Source organism: Mus musculus, chromosome 12 (assembly GCF_000001635.26).
Source record: "Mus musculus strain C57BL/6J chromosome 12, GRCm38.p6 C57BL/6J".
In the NCBI taxonomy this organism is placed as follows: Eukaryota; Metazoa; Chordata; class Mammalia; order Rodentia; family Muridae; genus Mus; species Mus musculus.
The window spans coordinates 106516920-106541246 of record NC_000078.6 but is presented as its reverse complement, the minus strand read 5'-3'; the positions used below and the strand labels follow the sequence as shown (position 1 = coordinate 106541246).

The 24327-nt window shown below is 46.1% G+C and overlaps 1 long non-coding RNA gene across 2 annotated transcripts; it reads right to left on the bottom strand.

Annotated features, from left to right (window-relative positions):
- Nucleotides 1-651: 651 nt before the first annotated feature.
- On the bottom strand, nucleotides 652-12385 carry Gm32935. Of its 2 annotated transcripts, XR_001780688.2 has the most exons (4): nucleotides 11826-12385; nucleotides 11430-11502; nucleotides 9866-10006; nucleotides 652-1256 (listed from the first exon to the last, which is right to left on the bottom strand). It is a non-coding gene; the product is annotated as a predicted gene, 32935 (long non-coding RNA). The 2 variants fall into 2 exon arrangements; XR_381899.4 differs by having other exon boundaries at nucleotides 11430-12385.
- Between the last annotated feature and the right edge of the window lie 11942 nt (nucleotides 12386-24327).

The window sequence follows — 24327 nt, the reverse complement described above, 5'->3', positions numbered from 1 at the left end:
GCTTCCAGCGACCGGGATGAGAGGGAACAGGGACGACTTAATTGTTTCACTGGGGAAGACAGACAGGAGATGGGGATGAGAATCATCAATGGCTGCACACTCTGACTGAATGAAAGCTACTGAACTCTCTACTTAATGGGAAGTTCTATGCCATGGGTTGCCCACCACAGTGTAACATCGTAGAAGGTGAAGTGGGCTGGGGAAATGGATCAATGTAGAGAGTATTTGCCTTGCAAGCCTGAGGATCAGGGTATAATCCCAGCACCCACATAAAAATCCTGGGTGTGGTGGCACCAAGACTAACAGCCATGGGGATATGATCAGATCTTTGGGACTCACTAGCCGGCCAGCCTAGCCAATAGGGGAGCCTCAAGTTGATGAGACTCCTGAGAAGAATCCCCAAGGGTATTATTCCCAGCCTCTCCATGAATGTGCATGCATGTCCATGCACACTCCCCCCACCCATGAACATACACACAGAGATATGCATGTGTGCATTTCCACACAGACACAAATCAAAAGCGAAACGAACAAACAAAAGCATTAGAGAGCCACACAGCCCCTTCTTCCTCCAAACTGCACTCAACCGGGGCTCCAGACGCAGAGCGACCTCCCAGCCGTTTTCTGAAATTCCATCTTCCCAGAGCTGCTGCTGTTTCTAAGTCAGTTTTATTTGTAAATACAATTAAAAAGCCAACCGCAACGCACCATCATCCGAGGGGTAAATGTTTGCCTGCTCTGGAGCAGAGCACAGTCATTGCCATTAATGGTAATGGGAGTCCCATGGCTGAGCCTTTGAGCCTTGTGCTCAAAATTGACCCCCTAGAGTTTGCAGATGGAAAAAAGAGAAAGATGATCTTATGTACAAATGAGAAAACAGAAAAGGCAAGGCAGAAATGGTGCTCTGACCATAAAGATGCCACAGGGGCAAAGAGCAGGCCATCCTGGGGGTCCAGGGGAGGCTTGGAAGGGCTGCATAGCTCCATATGTGTCAGGGTGGGCAGGGCTACTGGTGGCCCATAGTCAGGAACTGAAGTTGTGACTGTCTCTTGACATAAAACGTCCTCTAGAGATGGATGACAGTAAGCTGAGACCTGTATGCTTCCTGCACCATATGAAAGCTGTCAAGTTTGTGTTTCAAGAGTTTCCACGGAGGCTGGTGAGAGTCCGGTGCAGTCTCATAATTAAAGGCTTCGGGTTTTTAATTCCCTCTGCGCTTTCAATTTCCCCTGGAGCCCTCGTCATGGTCTGTGTTCCTGTGTTAGGAAACATAAACAAATTAACAGAAGGGTTTGAAGAGCCTTTACTGGATCTTTCTCTCTGCTTCTCCAAATGCTCCCTCTCTCCCTCCCTCCCTCCCTCCTTCCCCCTCCCATCCACCATTGCTCCGTTTTCCAGGCCCCACCTGCAGACAACACACATCTCCCATCAAGTCCTCGCCTTCATGTCCAAGCCAGTGGCAATGCCCAGGTTGATCTCTGTGAGCAACTCCAAAGGCTGAGAGGCTGCTGAGATGCTCCCCCACCCTGGAATTCCCCCACCCCACAAAGAGAGTACGTGCTCCCCAGCCAGGTTCCCATGTTCCTTCTGCAGGTTATGGCCAGGATTTGAGAAATGGAGAAGTCATTCAGGTTGTGACTCACACAGAAATAGGGCAAGGGATTCTTTGAGAAGGGTTGCAAAGGCCGGAAACAAGCTCATAGACCTCAGATCACAATGTCAGGTCTTGTTCTACAGCCTCAGCTCACTTGGGAACAGCTGATGGTCCAGAAATGGCCAAAGGGTCACCAAGGTCGGAACTACACTGGTACTGAAATGTCACCTGCCCTATTCACTGGGGAGGAGTCTACACTCCTTTGCAAACATTAGGATGGGGATAGAGAAAATGAAAGTGCCTGTCAGCCGTGGAATAGTATTTGAGCACTAAAAAGGAAAAAGGAGATCTAATCCCATTAACTGCACAGCCTGGGTGGGCCTTAAAGGGTGCTATGCATCCTGAAAGAAGCCAGGAATCAGCAAGACATTCACTATGTAATCGCAGTAATCAGAAGACACTGCAGATGTTGATGATCTCAGAGAAGCAGAGCTTTAAAAAGTGCTGACCAAGGAGGCTGGAAACGTGGCTCTGTAGTTAAAAGCACCCACTGTTCTTCCAGAGGACCCAGGTTCAAATCTCAGCACCCACACAACAGTTCACCACTGTCTGTAATTCCAAGATCTGACACCCTCACACATACATGCAGGCAAAACACCAATGCACATAAAATAAAGGTAAATAAATTTTTTAAAAGTGCTGACCAGAGGCCAAGAAGGACATTGGGCAAAGAGTGTCAAAGATGCAAACTTACAGTAAGAAAGAAGAGCAAGCTACTGTCACTCCCCCTCTACGGTGTCAGCACTAACAGAGGTGGTGCTGTGCTCAAAAAATAGCTAGGAAAGAGGCTACTGGGACTGGGGCAATGGCTCAGTGGATAAGAGTGTTTGCTGTATAACCATGAGGACCTGAGTTCGAATCCCAGCACCCAAATAAAAGCTAGGCTTGGCCATGCACTTATAACCCCACTGCCAGGTTGGAGTGCAGTAGACACAGGGGTATCACTGGAGTTTGTGTCCTTCAATCTTGGCAGAAGTTTCCGTGAAAGACCCTGCCTCAAAATAACAAGGTTTACACCAAAGAAGACACCTAGAGTACCTGTCTGCCCTCCACAAGATCACACACACACACACACACACACACACACACACACACACACACACCACACACACCACAAAAGAATAAAAAAAAACATGGTGTGGAATGTTATTGCCACATAGAAGTGATGGATGCTTGACATACATACAGGTAAGACCATTACCCTGCTTTGGTCAGGACACAGGCTTCACCATACATCACCATAAGCATGTATGTGGGTGTCAATGCATTAAAAGTATAATAACCCATGTTGAGTCAAGCTGCCAGTGGTTTGACATATGTCAGGACAGCAGCACGGGCTCCCCTGGCTTGTCTCACAGCCACACACTTGAAGTCAAAACAGCAATACCAGTCTTACTTGAGGATGTCCTTGAGGAAGCCAGAACCACCATCAGCCTTGATCTACCTTGACCCCCAGGCACTTCTGTTTGATGTTCTATGTAACAAAATAAACACAAAAAGCTACAGTGCTAGACTCCAGGGTTATCTGAACGAAGACGAGAAGGCCATTGGTTGCTTGAGTTGCAAGCTAAACTAGCCACTTTATAAAACTGTGTTTAAATGAACAGGGAACAAAGAAGTTCTGCTTAATGAGACCTAACTACTTGGCAGATATTTTTTCTCAAAACTGAATTTTAAAAATGTCACTTCAAAGGGGAAAACTGACAGCAACTTGTTTCAAATTAAAATGCTTGAGAGTCTAACACCATGAACTGGGTAATGCCAATCATGGAATAATTTGAGGAATTTTCTGATAACATGGCTGGCATGCTGCTAATATGGTTTATGAGAGAGTTGATAAATAAAGGCTCCAACATTTGGAAGATTTGTGTCATTCAGCAAGCCCACATGAAGGGACCCAAATAGGATGCTATGGAGATCACACAAGTCTGGAGTTTCCCATTAAATGGTTATCCAGGCCTGACCCTGCTTAGCTCCCAGCACCTAATGGACTGGGCTCTGTCAGGTGATATGGTTGTAGGCACATGACTATTTTAAACTCAACCTGAAGTTCTAATTAAACCAAGCTTAAATAAAACAAAGTGGGAAAGTCCACTGACCACTGAGATGGCTCAGACTTCACATTAGATGTAAACTTTCATAACATAGCACTTAGCCAGACAGTGGTGCCACATGCCTTAAATTCAGCATTCGGGAGGAAGAAGCAGGCAGATCTCTGAGTTTGAGGCCAGCCTGTTTTACCAAGTGAGTTCCAGGACAGCCAGGACCACACAGAAAAGCTCTGTCTCGAAGAAAGAAAGAAAGAAAGAAAGAAAGAAAGAAAGAAAGAAAGAAAGGAAGGAAGGAAGGAAGGAAGGAAGGAAGGAAGGAAGGAAGGAAGGAAGGAAGGAAGAAATAAAGAGGGAGAGAGAGAGAGGGAGAGAGGGAGGGAGGGAGGGAGGAAGAAAGAAAGGAAGGAAAAGAGAAGGAGAGAGAAAGAAATAAAGGAAGGAAGAGAGAGAAGGAGAGAGAAGAAGAAAGAGGAGGGAGGGAGGGAGGGAGGGAGGAAGGAAAGTGTAGTGACCAAGAGAAAATATAAGATTATCAGAAAGAGTTATTTAAAGAGAGACAGGGCCAGGCGTGGTGGCGCACGCCTTTAATCCCAGCACTTGGGAGGCAGAGGCAAGCGGATTTCTGAGTTCGAGGCCAGCCTGGTCTGCAAAGTGAGTTCCAGGACAGCCAGGACAGCCAGGGCTACAGAGAAACCCTATCTTGAACTCCCCGCCCTGCCCTGCCCCGAGAGAGGGAGAGAGGGAGGGAGGGGGAGAGAGAGAGAGAGACAAAGCTGAGAACATAAAAATAGCAACTGTTTCTCGTTTGATTCAGAGGAAAGACCAGGGTCTCATCTGAGGAGTCTGTGGAGACCTGTCCCGCCCTTCCTCCCCCCAGGTCCCTGGTTCCTGCTTCCATACTCTTCTGGGCCTGCTCCTCCCTTAGGCTCTTAACCTCCCAGTGGGCTCAGGGACCTCTCTCCTGCAGGTGCCCTCACCACCCCCCACAGCTTTGCTTCTCTGTAGACTTTGCTGAAAGCAGAACTCAGTGAGGCCGCCCCCGCATCTGCACAGATGACACCAACTCTCAGCCTCTCCAGGTGTCCGCGATCTGTCCCCTTTCTTCAGACCCTGTCCCCTTTCTTCAGACCCTCGTCTTCTTCTGCTGCCCCTGTTCCAGACAGGGAGCCTTGTCTGAGAGTCAGAGGCGGTGCGTGAGCTGAGATGGATACCATGAAAGATTTAAGGAGCCCTTTTCCTAAGCACCTTCAGTGCTCCCGGGAGACTTTTTGTCTGTGGTAGGTGTTGTAATGAAAAAAGACCCAGACATGACAAGAGACACATGGGTAAAGACAGCTCTAAAAGCAAGAGTGATTGATTTCGCAATACTCCAAGGTAGCTCTCTCCAGCTCCAGCCACCTCTCAACAGCGGCCTCCCTCATTTGCATAGGTAATTGACAGCTTGTTAACAGCTCATTAAGAACACTGAAAACCATGTGACAACTACAAACGGGTGCCTAAATGGGGACAGAATCTGTGAATTGCAGGGTATTGAGAACTCAATCAGACCTCAGACTGCAGGTCAGAAAACAAGGGAAAAAAACAGGACATCAAACAACTTTTTTTTAGAAAAAAAAAAAAAAAAAAAAAAAAAGGCTTCATTCAACCATCCTGTGGTCCAAGCAGGGTGAACACAGAGACCCTGATGGTGATCAGGGCTGAGAGCCCACGTGATGACAAAGTTTCTCCTTCATCAGAATATGCAACATGGGTCATTTTCCGTTTTTTTCCCTAAAGAACACCCGTTAAACTGCTTATGCAGGTTGAAAATTTGTTCTTGGAGATCACCTTTTTCATAAACACAAGTCATTTAAATGCCCCCCCCCCACAATCTAGTATTCTGCAACTGAGGAAAATATAAGGCGTAATTTGATTTCAGCCCATAAAAAGGAGATAAGTTTTGGAATTTGCACACGGTTACTATCAGTAAATTTGGAGCCTGACTTTTTTTTAAAAATGAACATTTGAATATAAATTGTGCAAATAATTGTTACATCAGCGATTCTCCTCTGAGCACCCGGTGCCTGAGCATAGCCCATCTTTGTTGTGCTGTCTCCTCTGGGTGAGAGAGCACTTTAAAGTGCATGGGGGTCCACAGTAGAACACTTGCTGCTCCGGCCCATTGTCTACTGTGACTGAAGGTCACACACAGCTGCAGGCCTTCAGATCTAGCTGCACATTGTCCCTCCTCCTCCCTGGCTTCACTGTAGGGAAATGGACAGTGATCTGGAGTGGGAGCCAGGAAGCATGGCCCCAAGCTGAGCACTGGGGATCTTTTACCTTTTCTCATTTTCACTAGTTCTTTGAAACTTTCATACAACATATTTTGATCAAACACCAACACACACACACACACATGCACACACATGCATACATACATGCATACACACATGCACATACACATGCACACACATGCATACACACATGCACACACACATGCACACACACATGAATACATGCACATACATGCATACACAAATGCACAACCACATGCACACCACATACATACACACACATGCATACACACATGCACACCCACACACATGCACACACACTCTTCCAGGATCCATTCCCCCAGTCATAACTTTGTGTCTTTTTTTAACCCCTCACATATGTTTGTGTTATACAGTCCTGAGTGCATGAACATCCCCTGGAGCTTGATTGACCTACAGCAGGCCACACCCTTAAAGAAACCTGACAAGCTCTCAGTAGCCAATAGCCTCTTGGCTACGACTTCACACCCATGTCCTTTCTCCATGCTGGAATTTTATGTGACAGAAGTTTGCCCAGTCTTGAGCATTCTGTGACACCTGCTATGAATTCATCCGTGCGGCTGCCCTACTGTGTCCTTGGGATGCTGATGCTGACCTCAGATAGAGACCAGCTAGACCAATGTGCTTCAGCAGTACCCAATGCAGTGAAAGTAAGTTGCTGCCCTGCCCCCTGACCGTCCTGTGGACTTCAGACCCAAACTCTGTCCATCTCAGTGTGGCTGCCTCTACATCATACAATCAGATCAACCTTGACTCCTTCAGGCAGTGGGACCAAGCCAAGTCTTTGATACAGGACGTCAGAAGATCGATCGTGTTAAAACTGGAAGATGCCACCCAAACCATCTTCTCTCTACAAACTTGAAGACAGGGCTCACCAGATGACAATACTGGGGGAGGGGCAATTTTGGGTGTTAGAGGGGGCTGGTTATAGCATGTAGCCATTAATATCCAGTAAGCCATCCTCCTGGCTTCCCCACTAAACAACAAAGTCAGACATTGTGTGTGCACACACACGGCAAAGAGGGAAACCAAGGCACAGTCACTTAAAGCCCCTCTCCAAGACCGTGCAGTCAGTGCACCACTGAGAGGAGTTGAAGCTGCTGGGAGCCAAGGACATCTTAGAAAGAGCAAGGATGCCTTCTCCTGTTTCCATCCCAATTCAAACCAGTCACATTCCACTCTCCTCTTGGCTACTTTATTGTTTATTTCTGGAAATGAATCTCAGCATAAAAGGAAGATACAAATTGACTTACTTTCCTTTTCCCTCTAAACACAATTTTCTTGTCTCAGACTCAATAGATTCTGTTAAGGTAAGGTTGGGCCTTAATTTTTTTTTCCTTTCTGTGTTCTAGACTAGAAACAGATCCCAGACACAATCAGTCCCAAGAAAGAGATCGGATTTAAGCTTACTTCTTCATTAAAATGGATCATGGGTCAGACCAGTTACGTGCCGAGGACAGCTTCCCAAGTGAGGGGTTTGAGGAAAGAAGCAGAATCGGTTTTGTGTGAGATTAAAATATTAGGCACAAACTTCCATAAAGCTTGGGGCTACTGGGCAGAGGGGAGTAGGAACCAGACAGCTGGAGCGCAGAGCTGGAACGACTGTTGCTGCCATGATCCCTGCCAGGACCTCATGGGGATGCTCATCCTTGGGCCATTGCAGACACAAGGAATGGAAATCCCTGCAGGGGGAACCCAGAGGTCAAGGCTCTAGTGCTGTATACAGACGATACTTTAAAATTACATAGTTGGTTGTCTGTTTGTATTGTAGGTATTGTATGTGTTTGTGTGTGTGTGTGTGTGTGTGTGTGTGTGTGTGTGTGTGTGTGTGTGCTAGTGAATGAATAATGTGTGCACATAAAGGCAAGTGTCATTACTCCAGAGCCATCTTCTTTATTACTTGAGATAGGGTTTCTCACTGAGCTTGGAGTGCCTCTAGTTGGCTAGGCTCCCCTGTATAAGTGCTGGATGGATAGATAGATACAGAGATAGAAAGAAAGGTAAATACATAGATGGATGGATACATACATACATAAATACATACAGGATGGAAAATGCATGTATGTAAGATGGATGGATGGATGGATGGATGGATGGATGGATGGATGGATGGATAGATGGATGGAGAGGTGGATGGATGGATGGATGGATGGATGGACAGGATTGAACTCATGTTCAATTAGTGGTTTACACTCTTTTAAAAAGACATGAAGTTAGGGGGCAGATATGTTGGGAGAGGGGAGTTGAAGATTCAATAGAGGGGATGGAGATAGGATCAACATAAACCCTAGAAGAACTTTTTAAACGTTCATATTGTGTACTGAGATCTACTTTTAGTTCACACCGCATGCATACCATGAGTTACATCTGTGTTTGCAGTGTGAATAGAAAGCAGATCCCAGAGTGCTTGACTGGGGCCCTTGAAGAACACCATCGCATCAGCAAGCAGAGCCCTTGCTATGAACACCTGGGCCTCCCTCTTGGCTTGAGCTCAGGGTTGCTTTTCAAAGCTAAGTGCCTTCTCCCCTTCCACCTTACTACCTTTGACGTTTTGGCTCATGATTTAATGACTCCAGGACAACTAAGAATATTCCAGAATCATGACCATGTTCAAGAGAGAAAGAAGGGATATGAGCGCCTGTTCATATTAAGGCTTTCCTGACTGAAAAGCAAATGTCCTCTTGGCTTCGCTGACTTCTTGTCTCTTATTGGTGATAACTCTGCACCTCTTACAGCAAAGGAGCCTGGGAGAATGAACCTTGAGATGTGGTCATTGCTGACTTTGCAGAATAGGCTTCTGCTGACAGAACAGGGATGACAAGGTGGTAGGAAGGATATTAATGGCGTCCACCATGGGCCAGATGGGCATTTAAAATCCCAACACGATGCCTACTTAACCCAGAGCATGATATTAAAGGATAGGAAGCTGAAAAAGAAAATAATGGTGGTGGTGATGATGATGGTGGTTATGAAGGTGGTGATAATGATGAGAGTGATGATGATGCAGGTGCCAGTGATGATGAGGATGATGGTGGTGGTGGTGGTGAGGAGGAGGAGGAGGAGGAGAAGGAGCAGGAGGAGGAGGAGGAGGAGAAGGAGGAGGAGGAGAAGGAGGAGGAGGAGAAGGAGGAAGATGAAGAAGAGGAGGTATTGGTGGTAGTAGTGATTATTGATGGTGATGATGGTATTGATAATGGTGCTGCTGCTGCTGATGTGGTGGTGGTGACCATGGTGTGATGATGGTGTTAATAATAGTGACAGTAATGGTGCTGCTGGTGCTGCTGGTGATGATGGTGATTTATCTCATCTATGTCTTAGTCTATTGTTATATAAGATAGTTTATCATAAAAGTGAATTCATAAATGGAAACCTAAATATGAGGGTCAAGATTACAACCTAGATTATTATAAGAATGAAATATCCTTTGTAGATATTTAAGCAAGAAATTCTTATGAATAAAGAACATTCTATCATTACAAATGAGGAGTTTACTACAAAACAAACAAACAAACAAAAAAAACCAGCATGCATACCCAAAAGAGAGAGAGAGAGAATAGAAGCTAAATGGATGGGTATGGATGGACAGGTGGATGGACAGATAGATGGACAGATGGATGGACTGATTGATCTACAAATACATACCCATACATTAAGCAAAATCATGACAGTGAAGGGAGACTCTAGGTTATAGGTGTATAAAAAAGAAATGCTGGAACATCTGATCTGGGTTGGGTCAGAGCTCTCAGTAAGACAAAATTAGAAATTAGTGTGAGAGTCCCACTTCATGCCATTTGCTGTTTAAAATATCTCTTTCTGCTTAAGTGGAGGAAGTTCTAAACAGCACTCACCTGCAGCCTCCATGACTACCATGTGGTGATCATGGAGGACCTCGGTACACTGATGTTTGCGCAGTGCTCCTAGGGTCCATTGTAATATGGGCTTTCATGTACTGTACACCGGCTCCTACTGCATGAAAGAGGATTTCCGTCCTGTTTTTATAGACAATTAGATTGAACCTTGAAGATTGTAAGAACGGAGACTTCTCTTGGGCCTAGCACTGACTCCCCCCTGTGTTCAGTCTGCTTGTGATCTATCTGCTGGGCCATTCTCCAGACCTGCCTGGATGTCCTCTCTGCCTGGAGGGACTCATCATCTAGACCCTCCACAAGGTCTTCCAACAAGCTGAAAATGAAGAAGCAATCCTTTTGGGACTACGTCACATTTTCACAAATAAGACAACAGCACACAGATGAAACTTGAATCTATCAGCTTAGCAGCTCTCCAGGCTAAAAATACTGCACGAGGTGAGGGTGGTAGAGAAGAGATAGATCAGGTAAGTTTGTCAACTGCAACACACTCACCGCTTGGATGTTTAGAGCCAGTTTCCTCCACCCATCTTCTTTTGAATGCGTCCTTGACTTTTTTTCAAAGTGCTTTTACGGTCAAGCCAAAATATTGTATGGTGCAGCTAGGCTTCTGCCTTAGTGGTGACTGGCAGCCTGTCTACACTCACTTCCTAGACAAAGGTTAATCACCTCAGACTCTGAAAGGCATGCTGTAGTAGTTCCCCAACATGTCACCTCAACCCCTTAGAGCAAATCAGGACACACCTTGCCTTAAGTTAAAAAGTGTCAACCAAGGAAACAGTTCTCACCTCAAAGGAATAAAAGAGATGCTTTATTCTAGAGCCAATATAAGTGACTATGTCTCGGGATCAGAGATTCAGGTCGTCCCCAAACACTGTGTTTCAAAGAGGTTACAATGTCATGATGATTTTTTTTTCTTTTTACAGTAGCAGAACAAAAGAAACCATGAATTTTCAAATACCTTGATGGACCCATCAGGAAGGCTGTTACAGCAAGATAGGAGAGAACTCTGCTGTGGGACTCAGGGGGTACCTAGCAGCACTGTTAGCCCTCTGATTGGGGAAAAGCTAGAGTTTGGTTCAACTGATACAATCAAAAAGGTCTTTATCCTAGTCACAGGATGTTATGTCTGCTACAGACATGAGCAACGAATAGCTATTCAGTGGGTAAAAGGTAAGCCAAGAGAAATTATAATAGCCTCTGGCTGGACCTGTAATACTCCAACCTCCCAACGTCACTGGAGTCCCAGGGTGTCACTTAGTCAGCTTTTGCAGGCACAGCTTCCTTCCAGGAATCCTCATCCACTAATGTAATTTGGGGGAAATTATGATAGTCAAGAAACGTATCAGAATTCTTATATTGGTATCCTGGCTGTTGCAATCTCTTGGTGTAAAGTAGACATGAAAAGAACTTGATTGTCTTTAGTACTTGGGGTCTAATTGCCCCAGACTTCTGTGCTGAAAGTCACCAGCCAGCCATTGTGTGCCCCGCCCCCCCCCGCCCCCCCCAGGAGGAGAGCAAAGGGAGCCTGCTCCATCTTCCTCACCTCTCAGGCTCCACATGCACCACACTCAGACCTGCAGACTACACTTGTCAGCCAGCAAATAGAAGGTCAATTCCTAAAAAGAATAAAAGGAGAAACAGAGCCTCTTGAAAACTATGTCTTCTATGATCCCTAGGTGCCTTCCTAGAGAGCCGAGCCACCTCTCTGTGTGCATTTGTGCACACATGCGCTCTCTCTCTCTCTCTCTCTCTCTCTCTCTCACTCACTCACTCATTCATTTCGGGAAGGTCATTAATTCACTTCCTTCCCACTAAACATCTTGACAGATCTTCCCATTTTTCCTCCCTGTCTCACCAGCCTCTCTCTCTCCAGTTACCCCCCTCCTGCACAGCCCTGTTTTATTAGTAGTATTATTCTCTTAAGTGGCACATGTACTACCACTTCCTGCTCCATCAGGCCCTGCCGAAAGCGACGGAAGCTCGCTCTCCTCACGGTGACATCTGTCTTGGTGGCAGCCTCCTCAGGCGGTTCTCTTGGCAGCCTCCGCACTGCCACCAGGCCTGTCGGGTGGCTCAGCAGCTGACGGGCTGTCACAGACGCCTCATCTTGGGGACTGCCATCTTCTTTTGATTACCTTTGATTCAGAACCATTTGCACGCTTTAATCACTTGGTGGACAAAGTCCCCCCAAAGTCCCCCATGGCTGCCTCCTATGTAGACAGGTAGGAAAGAGATAGATTCCCTATGTGACTTGGCTTTGAGGTGTAAATGGGAGCCAGGCTGGCCCATGCCAAGCAGTGCAGCAGCGGATAGAGCCTGTCATTTTCTAGATCCTCTCGTCTGCTCAGGAGCCACTTCAGCCACGGCAAGGGTCTTCCATGTCCATTACTCTCTTACCCACCCCACTTGGTATGTGGTACTTTCGGGGCTCAAACGAATGGAGTTTGCCCTTCCTTAGCAGAACAGGAGAGCTCATTAAAGAAGCTACCCTCTCTCCCCAGAAAAAGTCTCTCTTTGCTTTGGTGCACCCTCCCGATGACACAATTCACACAGCACCTCCTCCCCCTCCCAGGGCGGACAGAAGCGATGACAGGGTTAAATTGTTAATCGAGGTTTCGTGAGGTCTGCCAGAGCCGAGTCTCCAACACTTACATCTGTTCAACAATTATTACAGCACTTTTGTCATAAAAAATTCAACACCCTGAGTGTCGAGCGAGCAAAACCTGAAAATTTATTCAGTGAATAGAATAGCTAATTTCTCAGAGGAAATGCGAGGGGGAAATTACAGATCTTACTTAAATTCCAAACACCAGAGTGCACTCGTCTGATGCCCTTCTTGGTAGGAATTTTTCTTTTCTTTTTTTTTTTTTTTTTTTTTTTTTTTTTGGTCATAGTGCTGGACCAAAGTGGGATTTGTCATCCACCAGGAACAGGGATGACTCTCAGTGTGTGAGCTGATTGATCTTAGAGAAGCCCACATTGTAAACTCCAAATGACGGGGAGGGTACACCCACCCGTGCCAGGCATCCTGAGAGGACCTCTCCCCTTGTTAAAGCCACAATGATAAGGAGGCAGACAGCGGCTCCCAAGGGAGTTGCTGCGATTGGCTTGGGGTTTGGCCACGCCCTTGGGGTTTGGCCACGCCCTCCTTGCAGTTGGCCTCATGCGTTTCTTGAAAAGGAGTGAGCCTGTGAAACCAGAGGAGACTGGGGAAGGGCCCTAGGAGGCCTGGGAATCTTTAAAGTATTCTAATGCTGTTGGATGCTCACGGGGGCAGCTTTAGAGCTTGCTTCTCTCCTCCATAAGGGTCTAGAATATGGATTTTATGCTAAAACTAAAGCTGTCTAGTTAGGATGCCAGTCTAGTGAGACAATATGCTACAGGCACTCGTCCCTGTTCTCCAGGGCTATAGTCTGTCTACTTCCAGTAGGTGTTCGCTGCTGTAAGAATCTGTTAGTGGAGAAGCAGGCATTCCGTGCGTCGTCACCATGGTGGCCCGATCAACGTGATGTGAATTTTCAGAGCGCCTACTGAAGACAAGACCCTTGCTGCCTTCTCTGTAACTACTGCGGGGGTTCTAATGCTTCTCCCTTAGAGAGGATGGCCCCGTCGTTCTGCCTTAGGGTTAGTGGAGCACATCGGTGGTACAGGCTTTCTTTGCAAACGCTCAGATCTCTCCAGCACCTCCCCCAAAGGGCTGGGGCCAGCATGGCTCAGTGAAAAAGTAAGAAAAGAATCTGCGCGGCTGATTGTGTCCTCACAAGAAACACCTGCTGTTTTCAACACCTGAGCACCTCAGCCCTTCCCTTTGGATGGAAGGTTTTCTAGTCTTCTGTGGCTTCCTAACCTCCTTGGAAGCACAATGTAGCTTCAGAAGGGTCCCTAGAAGCAGTGACTCGGTGTCCAGACAGGCAGGCATGGATCAAGATCAAGCCAATGCAAGTGGCAGTGACATCATGTAGCAGCACTGCCTGGGGCACAGAACACCTCACCTGGCTCCCCGCCCAAGCTCCTCTTGCAGCCATAGCCCCCTCCCCTGGCTCCAGAGTCGCAGCCCAGGTGCTGCCTCTGGCTTAGTCATATGGTGAGGCCTCCTGGTGGGTCAGCTGGCTGCACAGTCCTCCAGTCTGGCATCACACACTCGCGCGCACACACACACACACACACACACACACACGCACGTACACACACACACACACACACACAGGAACACACACTGCATCTGTCTCAAGACCTGAGAACAAGAGGAAGACCTTATGACTATAGGGCTCATCAGGGAGAACATGAAGTGAGTGTCCTGGGTAGTAAAGTAACGGACACGGAAGACCCTTGCTGTGGCTGAAGTGGCTTCTGAGCAGACGAGAGGATCTAGAAAATGACAGGCTCTATCCGCTGCTGCACTGCTTGGCATGGGCCAGCCTGGCTCCCATTTACACCTCAAAGCCAAGTCACATAGGGAATCTATCTCTTTCCTACCTGTCTACATAGGAGGCAGCCATGGGGGACTTTGGGGGGACTTTGTCCACCAAGTGATTAAAGCGTGCAAATGGTTCTGAATCAAAGGTAATCAAAAGAAGATGAGGCGTCTGTGACAGCCCGTCAGCTGCTGAGCCACCCGACAGGCCTGGTGGCAGTGCAGAGGAAAGAGTGAATGATAGCTAATTCTTGCGGAAAAAATCACAGTGTCCCAGACATCCTGCCGCATACCTTATACCCATTAACTCCATCCATTCATGTGGCCAGCCTGTCCCTTCATAAGACCTAAGAAGGTAAATCTCTTTCACAACTCACAAGACTGGTAAATAAAGGTGCAGATATGTTAACTCAGGCAGCCTAAATCTGTACCCTCTCATATTGACCATGTGTCTAAGAGAATCAGAAACCAACCAACCAAACAACAACAACAACAAAGCCAACTGCATTGCCTGGGATTTATTAGTAAACAGCAACCTGAAGAAAGCTTTCCATCGTCTACAGTAGAAGTGAGCCAATTTCAGCCTCTAGGCTAAGTTCGTCCCACTGTCTGCTTGTGTTTCTTTTATCAAAACAAACCTTACTCAATTGTTTCTGCATGTTGATGGCCATTTGCTGTGCTCCCTAACAGAGAGTTGGCAAGCAACCAGGTGGATTGTCTGGCCTTCTTAAATGAACATACCTTTTATTTAGTTTTTATAGAAAAAGTGTATTGATTCGGGGCTTAGAGACTAATGGCATGAGATGTAAATCATTTGAGAAGAGCTGGAGGTGTGAATTAGAGAGAAGACCCAAGTACAGAGCCACCACTCACAGAGTATAGGTAAGGCCAGGACCTGAGTACAGAGCTGCCACTCACAGAGTATGGGTAAGGCCAGGGCCAACAGAGAGGAGCCAATCAAAGCAAAGAGAAGAGTCAGAGCTGGAAACCTTGAGTATGTTCCCCAAAAGAGGTCAAGTTATTCCAAACAGCTGCACAACAACTAAAATCCCCATTTTCTTTTTTCTGAAGAAGTTAACTTATTAAATAGCTCTTCATCTCTGAAGGAATATATTTCCCTGTTGCTTTGGGAGATAGAAGTTACTTATAAGAAGAATCAAAAACATGGCTGTTATGAAACTTCAAAGTTTGTCATCTCTAGAAAAAGAATGAGATGGAATCTACCTCATGTGACAAGTTAGTGGATTGACTCAATTTTTTTTATACCCAGCCAAATGATCATACATACAGGAAAAGACATTCTGTTGTGCAAAAATATATGCTATCACAATACTCAGTGTGGGAAGAGTGGTTTGTAGATGAACTCACAGTGAGTGAGTAGTTAACCAAAATAAATGATTCAAGACAAACAATAATTTAAGGACAAATATTGTCCAGTGTAGATCCCTTATTCTATAGAATCAAATCTAAATCAGTCAGTTCAGTAAGGAAAGAAAATACATAAAAATTAAAAAATACTGAAATATAAGATGTAAATTTAAAAATCACAAACCAAGTCAATGAAAGCAAAATAAATCTGAGGGACAAAGGAAGCTAAGAAAGAAATGCAATAAATTTTGAGATTAATTAATTATCACCACACATAATAGCATTAATCAATAAACATGAGAACTGGTATTTAGGAAGACACAATAAAATAGACAAACCATTATTAAATCCAAATTAAGAAACAAACAAATGAATAAATATGCAGAGTTGGATTGAGAAATTAGAGATTGTATCAGAAGAGACTTAAACATTAGAAAATTATAGATGCATGCCTTACATTAAGTCACTGGAAAATGTAATGAGTTCTAAGATTTTCTGGGAAATTAAAATAGCAAAAATGCATGCAAGGATTAGCAAACTTTAGCAAACCAGTAGCTCTGGGAAATATGGAAAAAGAATTAACACACACACATACACACACATATCTCTCCAATGAATATCTTGGCAAATTACTTGCTAGTTCTGCACAGGCTCAAGGGCTATCTGTGCTTATGGTTTGATCAAAAGTGTGCAAAGCAACATGTGTAAATTCACACAGCCAGATCCATGTCAAAGCCCACGACAGACAGCCTGTCCTAGCTTGTTTTCTGCTGCTGCAATGAACACCATGAGCAAAAGCTAACTGGGGGTTTGTGGGGGGGGAAGGTCGATTCTGTTTTCCAACTCCATGTCACCCTTCATCACTGAGGGACATCAGAGCAAGAACTTAGGCAGGAGCTGAGGCAGAGGCCGAGGAAGGATGCTGCTTGCAGGCTCTCTCACTGGCATGTGTGCAGCTAGTGTTTTCTGTGTGAGCCAAACCCACCTGCCTAGAGATGGCGCTGCCAACAATGGGCTGGACTCTCCTACATCAATCAAGACAATATCCCACAGGCCAATCTGACCAAAGCGATTCCTCATCTAAGGTTCCCTTCTCATAGAGACTCAGTTTGTCAAGTTGACAAACAGGATTAGCTGTCATGTGGTACCAAAAAAAATGCATGTGTGATTATTTTGTTTAATTAGTTTATTTATGTTTTTAATTTTTATAATTAATTATCATTATAATATACAGTTAATTACATATGTAATTTTATTTATGAAGAAACAGTTGGTAGTTTAAAATCAAATAAATTTAAACACACAATAATAATCCAGGATATTTTTCAGGAGTCTAGGAAGGCTTAAAATTAAGGATCTATTAATTTGACCTATCGCATCACAATAAGATACTAAAGTTAATCTTTTAAATGTTCATGCATGAATTCAGAGAAAGCCCAGAAAAATTCCATGAGTTCAACAGACATTCCTTAAAGCATGTACATTCTGACGCATTTGGAGATAAGCTGGACTTGTCCTTCCTAGACTAAAGATGGATTCTCCAGCAACAGTGAGCGTCCATGGACTGCTGGCATCTGCATGAATTCTCACCTAAGTCACAACAAGGGTGGACACAGGTCTTGGCGTGTACACTCAGACAATACAGGAACCATGAGCATCAGTTATTCACAACAGAGACGGGAAGGGGAAGGGGTGCTTTCTCCATTTATAACCGTTCATTTCCAAAACCGTGAGCTAACTGCTACATCAGATGTAACCGATGGGAAACTACACACAGCTTTAAGCCAGTTCAGTGACTAGCGAGGAACAGAACATCAGTCGAAGTGAATGTGGATGCAGGAGACAGGTTAGAACAGGCCATATCCAGAAGAACACGAATACAAAGTTAACATCCAAGACTGAATCGAAACCATCCACCAAAAAGAAACGTTTATACTTTCTATTATGACTCAAAATACTGGTTTTATAGTACGCTACCCAAGTTAAAACGCCCTTATCGTTCCCTGTCGTGGAGAATCCCAGATGGTGGAGCCATTCTCGCCTTCCCTTGCTCTCATTCAACACTAGCCTGCTGGTGTCTATTCAAAACCTCCAACCCACCCTTCCTTACCATGGAAAAGACAACTGGTCCCTTCTGCTTAATTAATATTCACGATGAACACAATTCCAGCTGAAATGTCGTCTTCTTTTTAATTTGGAGTAGGTGAAGGCGATCTGAGATGTCTATAAGAGACACTGAAGTGAAGTGTAGTGAGAGCATTTTGTTGTTGCTGCTGCTGCTGGTGATAGTGACGGTGATGGTGGTGGTGGTGATGGTGATGATGGTGTTGATGATAATGGTGATGATGAGTCATGGTGATGGTGGTGATGATGAAGACGATGATGATGATGACGACAGGAATGGGTTTGGAAAGATGGCTCAGTGATTAAAAGCACTTGCTATTCTTCAAGAGGACAGAATTCAATTCCCAGCACCCAGACTGTGCAGCCCAAGCCTCCTATAATTCCAAACGGTGCCCTCTTCTGATCTCCTTGGGCACTACATTCGTGTGTTCACACCCACACTCAGACTAAATAAATAATGTGCGTGTTTTTAAGGCCCAAAGAAAATGTTGTATGTTACATGTGCTGAGTTAGGATGCCACGTTAAAAACCATTCCAGGTGTGTGGCAGGGACCCACACTGAACAGATTGGCCTGTGTGTGTGCTTAGGTTTAAATTTCCACACCTGAGAAGAGCAGCTGAGGTGCGCCATAGAGGTGGCGCTCTTGTCTAGCACGTGCCGGGCCCTGGGCTTCATTCTCAGACCTGAGAGACAGAGACAGAGACAGACAGAGAGACAGAGAGAGACACAGAGAGAGAGAGACAGAGAGAGACAGAGAGACAGAGAGAGAGACAGAGAGAGAGAGAGAGAGAGAGAGAGAGAGAGAGAAGGCAATAATTGTCAGGATCCAATCCATCAGAGACTGGTGGTCCTCTGGATGAAGTTAGAACGCAGCACTTTATACAACCAAAAGCTTGCCTCCAACTCACCTTGGGTAGGTCCTATTTAAATCAGAGTTTGGGAAAAAGATAGTGACCAAAAAACCTGGGACACAGGTGGGCACTGAAACTCTGGAAGCATAAAAAGACTGCATAGACATCACATTAGGGGGTGAGGTTGCGGTCAAAATGGCTGTGTCCTGACAGGGATCATACATGTCTGACCCCAAGGGAGATGAGGCCTTTGGAAGGAGTTGGGAAGGAGTGGAGCCTTCCTGATTTGGGGGAGGAACAGACACTGAGTGGTGGAGGAAGACAAGGGGGCTTAGGGGAACATGAGGAAGGGGATAGGGTTCCCAGCTCTGCTGCCTGCTTAACTTCTCTTCTCCTGTGCCTTTCTCTCTCACTGTGGTTAATCACCTCCAACCCTGCTCCATCACACTGACAAGTCCTGAAATTCCTTTTGACATTGAAGCCACACACTCTCCTTTGTCCTGTGTCAAGGTCCCTAAAAGATCAGAGGCTCTCCGGCTCACCGCTGACAGGAACGGTGTCCGAGAGATGCCTCCAACTTTGCATGCTTGGTCAGAATGACAGAGGCAGAGGAAGCCAGAGCTGTCACTCAGCAGATGCAGCCAGCTGCCGCCTTGACCACGGACTTCCCAGTCACCCAAAACTGTGAAGAAAAATCTCCGGTTGTTCCTATATTTTGTTCTAGCATCCCAAACTGGCGATGTCAAGAACCCTTAGCAGAAATCCTAACTACTGCTGGCCACGTGAAGACTTAAAATTGTCTCATCAAACACCATCACCAACAAAATTCAAATACCATGCAAAGGAGTGGTTTGTGTACACATCAATGAGGAACGTCAATGGCCCAAAGACTTAAAGGGAGCCAACAGATCAAAACTCTCTCTCTCTCTCTCTCTCTCTCTCTCTCTCTCTCTCTCTCTCTCTCTCCCTCCGTCCCTCCCTCCCTCCTCTCTCTCCAGGCAACATTCATAAATAAATACCTTGAAGTAAAATGCATGTGTAACTGACCAAATAAGTCAATTCCATTCCTTATTAGTAATTCTAAACAAATAATTAAAATTAACTTAAAATGAATTCAGGAGTTGTCTTTTTATCCTTGACTGTTTCGGAGCAAGGAACCCATTGACCACTCTGGGAGGCCAACACCTACCTTGCTACCTGATAAAGTATACCACAAGGAGCTCACAGGCTTGGTGCATCTTAGCAGTCAGGAAACATGCTCATTAATTAAGAATAGAGTCAACTTCCAGAAGGGAGAAGACCAAGTATTTGTGGGACAAAAATGGAGTCTCATGTCCACTCGTGGCTAGGGGCCGCTGGGTGAGGCGGACTCTGGGCTGGTTAACAGAAGACCTGCTTTATTGCTCCAACACAGCAGGTCCCGATGAGCAGAGAGGGTCCATGGTTTTAAGGCATTTATTGTAGAAAGGCAGAGGGAGGGAGAGAGGGGGAAAGCAGAGGGTGGCTATGGCCACATGGGAGGGGGGAAGGAGATGGGGAGAGAGGGGAAGCAGGGGAGTGAGAGTAGCAAGAGAATAGCGGTAAGAGAGGGAGCAAGAGAGCAGGGAGGGGGCAAGCAGCTCCTTTCATAGCGGGCTGCGGCTACCTGGCTATTGCCAGGTAACTAACTGTTGTAATGGAGTACAGACAGAATACCAGAAGCTTGGAGCATTGCCTATGTGACTGATAGCCACACACCTCTCTGCAAGGGTCTGTGGGGGCTGGAGCTGCGACAGAAGCCAGAGGAGCAGTAGACGTGGCCAAACTCCTACTGTCCCATGAAGGCAGAAGTCACCACCCACCAGGTCTCCAGGGTTCCAGGCCTGTGCTTGACTGGGAACCAGGCTGCCTGTGGACAATTCACTGCTTCACAAGTATTTATTCATTTTTGTTGATAATTTCACTCCTAGAGAGGTTCTCGCTATTTGTCATGTAGCATTCAGTTAAAAGCATGTTTGCAGAAGTGTTTATCATAACAAAACATGTAATTTAAGCACATGGAGGTGAAGCTGCAGAGATGGCTCAGTAGTTAGCGCCCAGGTTGCTGCTGAAGGTGACTGGACGTCCAGCATCCCAACACCCACGTTCAGCGTCTCTCGACTGCTTGGAACTCCAGCCCAAGGGAGCCAAACCCTCTTCTGGCTTCTTTGGACATAAGCACCAACTCAAATGCATAAGAAAATAAATCTTTAAAAATAACGAATGGGGCTGGGTGCTAGTGGCACGAATCTCTAATCCCAGCACTTAGGAGGTGGGTCTCAAAGTTTAAGGCCAGCCTGATATACAGAATAAGTTCTGGGACAGTCAGGGTTACACAGAAAACACCTGCCTTGAGAAAATAAAATGGATGGATAGATAGATAGATAGATAGATAGATAGATAGATAGATAGATACATAGATAGATAGATACATAGATAGATAGATAACAAACAGGAATGGTAAAACTGTCTAGTAATAAGCATAAATTGTGTCCATGCAGTTACCATGTAGATGGCTTTAAAAACTACTTAGTACTCAAAATATGTGAATTGTTATGAATACACCATACACTGAAAAATAAAGATAATGACTGTGTGTGAGCAAGGATCTGTGTGTGTGCTTGTGTGTACATGTATGTTTGTGATGTGTATGTGTATATATGTATGTGTATATATGTATGTATGTGCATATATCTTTATATATGTGCATGTATGTGTGTGTGTCTGTGGTGTGTGTATGTGCATGTGTATGTGTGTGTGTGTGCATGCATGTGTATGTTCATGTGTCTATGTGTGTGTATGTGGAGAGAGAGAGACAGAGAGAGACAGACAGAGAGAGAGAGAGAGAGAGAGAGAGAGACCACTTCAGATATTGTTCTTGCGTGAGCTGTAGGGGCCTGGGCCTCCAGCCATGTCTGGGTCACCTACAATGCCCAGCATACTTGACATACAGAGAATATGCATGCACTACTGCACCGTTCGGGGCACACAGTGTGTTCATGTCAAGGGTGAGCACTGCCAGGCTCTTTCTCTTCTCGCCATGCAGCGTTCTATCCAGGGTCCACTATGGAGCTGCTCTCCTGTCTCTTACCATCAATCTTTCCAGTGGTGTGACACCTACAACCTTATAAATGAGGCACATTCTAAACCTCAGAACACCCGACAGTGTGCTGCTCTGTTACTGACAGCTCCCCTCCATCTGATTCTCACCAGGCTCCTCTGGGCTACCCTGGTCTTCCCTAGTGCTCCCCTGAGCCACCCTGGTCTTCCTTAGGGCTCCCTCCTGGGTTTGCTCCCCCAAGAGAGGAAGTCCCCTAAGCTACACGAAGCCTGACTCATTCAAATGTCCCATGCCTGGGACATCTCAGCTTGGGGTTGTCATTCCCCAGAGATGCTTGTCATCGGTACGATGGGGGGGACAAAGAGTAGAGTTAGAGAGAGCCAGCACTAGCGTTGCCCTCAGAAGCTATGTGCTATCCAAAGCCTCCCCCTGACGTGAGAAAACAAAAAGGTGAGGGGCATCTGGTCCTCAACATCACCCAGAGCTTTGTGCCTGACCTCCTCATGTCGCACTGACAGAGGGACCCACAAAACCATCCCACCTCACTGGCTTCTGCTTCCCCGCCAACCCCTCTGACAAGGAGACAGAGTCAGAACACAGGACACAGCAGCCCTGGAAGTTAGGAAGTGACTGAAAAAAACCCGCCTCTCCGCAGTCTTGGAAATATATTGTTAGCCTTAATTTCCATCAAGGTAGGCGGAGAAGGGGCAGTTATTGTCAGCAGGCTGCAGCGGTGGTCTAATCGCATTTAGGGACACTCTGCGCCATGACTTATGGAAAACGAATGCTTTAAAAATCCTGTGGTCATCCACAGGCACGAGGCTTTTTACGAGGGGCAGGGGGCGGGGGATGAGTGATTCAGCAGAGATGATCTCGCCGCTCATGAGCTTTTACTGGTGTTTTGTTGAACATAAATTCTGCCACAGTCTATTAGCAAATACATCCCGAAGTTGGTGCCTCTGCTCTCCACGCGGCCTCACAGGAACACGTGTAGTAATAGAGTGATCGATACTTCCTGTTTGCTACAGGACCTGAGGTAAGTGGAAGCGGTCATAAGATTTCCATTTATTGAATATTATGTCAATAGGTTTTCATTCAGGGAATCATAAAACAAGTTATAGGCCATGTCAGGACTGCTTATCCACAGGAAGGGCGCGCTACATACTTCACTTTTAAAAGCCTGCGGTCTTTATCTAAAATAAGACATTCACAATGACTCTGGCAAGTGTCAAGACACATGACGTCCGGAGACATGGACAGACCTGGAGCTGCGGGAATCAAAACAGAGCCGTGTTCTCTGCCCAGCGTCCAGGTGTGTGTGTGTGTGTATATGTGTGTGTGTGTGTGTGTGTGTGTGTGTGTGTGTGTGTAAGCTTGGCCTTACTCTCTGTTCACACACACACACACACACACACACACACACACACACTGCAGCAAGCAAAGAGATGGCTAAAAGTCTTGGCTGAGGAGAGAGTCTCTCTCTAGACTGATCTCCAACCTCTAGTTCTCAAACCCAGCAGGAGAAGTCTGGAAAAAACAAAGGCAATCGCTGTGATTAGAACCTGGCAGCCCGCAGTCATGGCTGACAGGTGCAACAGGAGTTAACAGGAGCTACCACCAGTGGACATTACAGACTGTGTAAGGGAAATCCTTTATTTTAGCGCTGAGAATCCGAGTGTCAGTGGAGAGTTGGACATTCAGTAAAGGGCACAGGACAACTCACAAGGCCTTGTGCTCCTTCTTAAGAAGTCTGCTCGGGACCTTAATTACAGGCTCAGAGCAGGCACTTCCTCCAACACAGAAACAAAGGAGATCTATTCAAGACAGACAGAAGTTTCCCAAGGCTCTGAGGATGCAGCAGGGGCTGCAGGATCGTGCCCAGTGGGGGTCTCCAGAGAGATTAGAGTTTTAATTGGTTCATCTTTTCAGAGTGGCTCAGAGCCTTCCCCATTTACATCAGCAAATGCTTATTGTGTGTGCTGTGGGCCAGGCATGGCCCTAGCTGCAGGGTCACAGGAAGGGTTATGACATGTCTGCCATCTTACTCCATCAACATTCCTGACGTCACGGGTCAGAGGTTTGAGTTCTAGAACTCAGAAGCCTCACCTGGGATGATGAGGCTGGAGGACGGTCAGGAGCCCTGGGGCCACGCCTTGAAGGAGTCTGGTGTTCCTGGTTTCTGATCTTCCTTCCATTCTTCATGAATGGAGGCCATAATCATGCTTTGGGGTGTGATGAGACTCAAGCCAGTCAATGAGAAGTGGGTGTCAGGGTGTGCAGTGGGTAGTACCTGCCTTCTGAGAGGATGCTGGGAAATGACCAGGCACCATCATAGCACTGCTGGGTGGGTGGGACTCAGGTGAACTTCAAGGAAGGAGTGTAATAGAGGTATTTTTTTTTAATTTGTTTATTTTTTTTTCCTACTAGGACTTAGCTGTGCTGTGCGTTTCTTCTGTCTAGTCTACCTGGTAAGTATAGCCTGGTAAGTAAGAACACACCTATCGCTGGTGTCTTCGGCAAGCATTCTCATGTTGGAGTTCCCAGACGGCGGTTGGAGAAGCCTTTCATCTCAGAGTCAACCCCAGCCACCTCTGATGTCAGTGT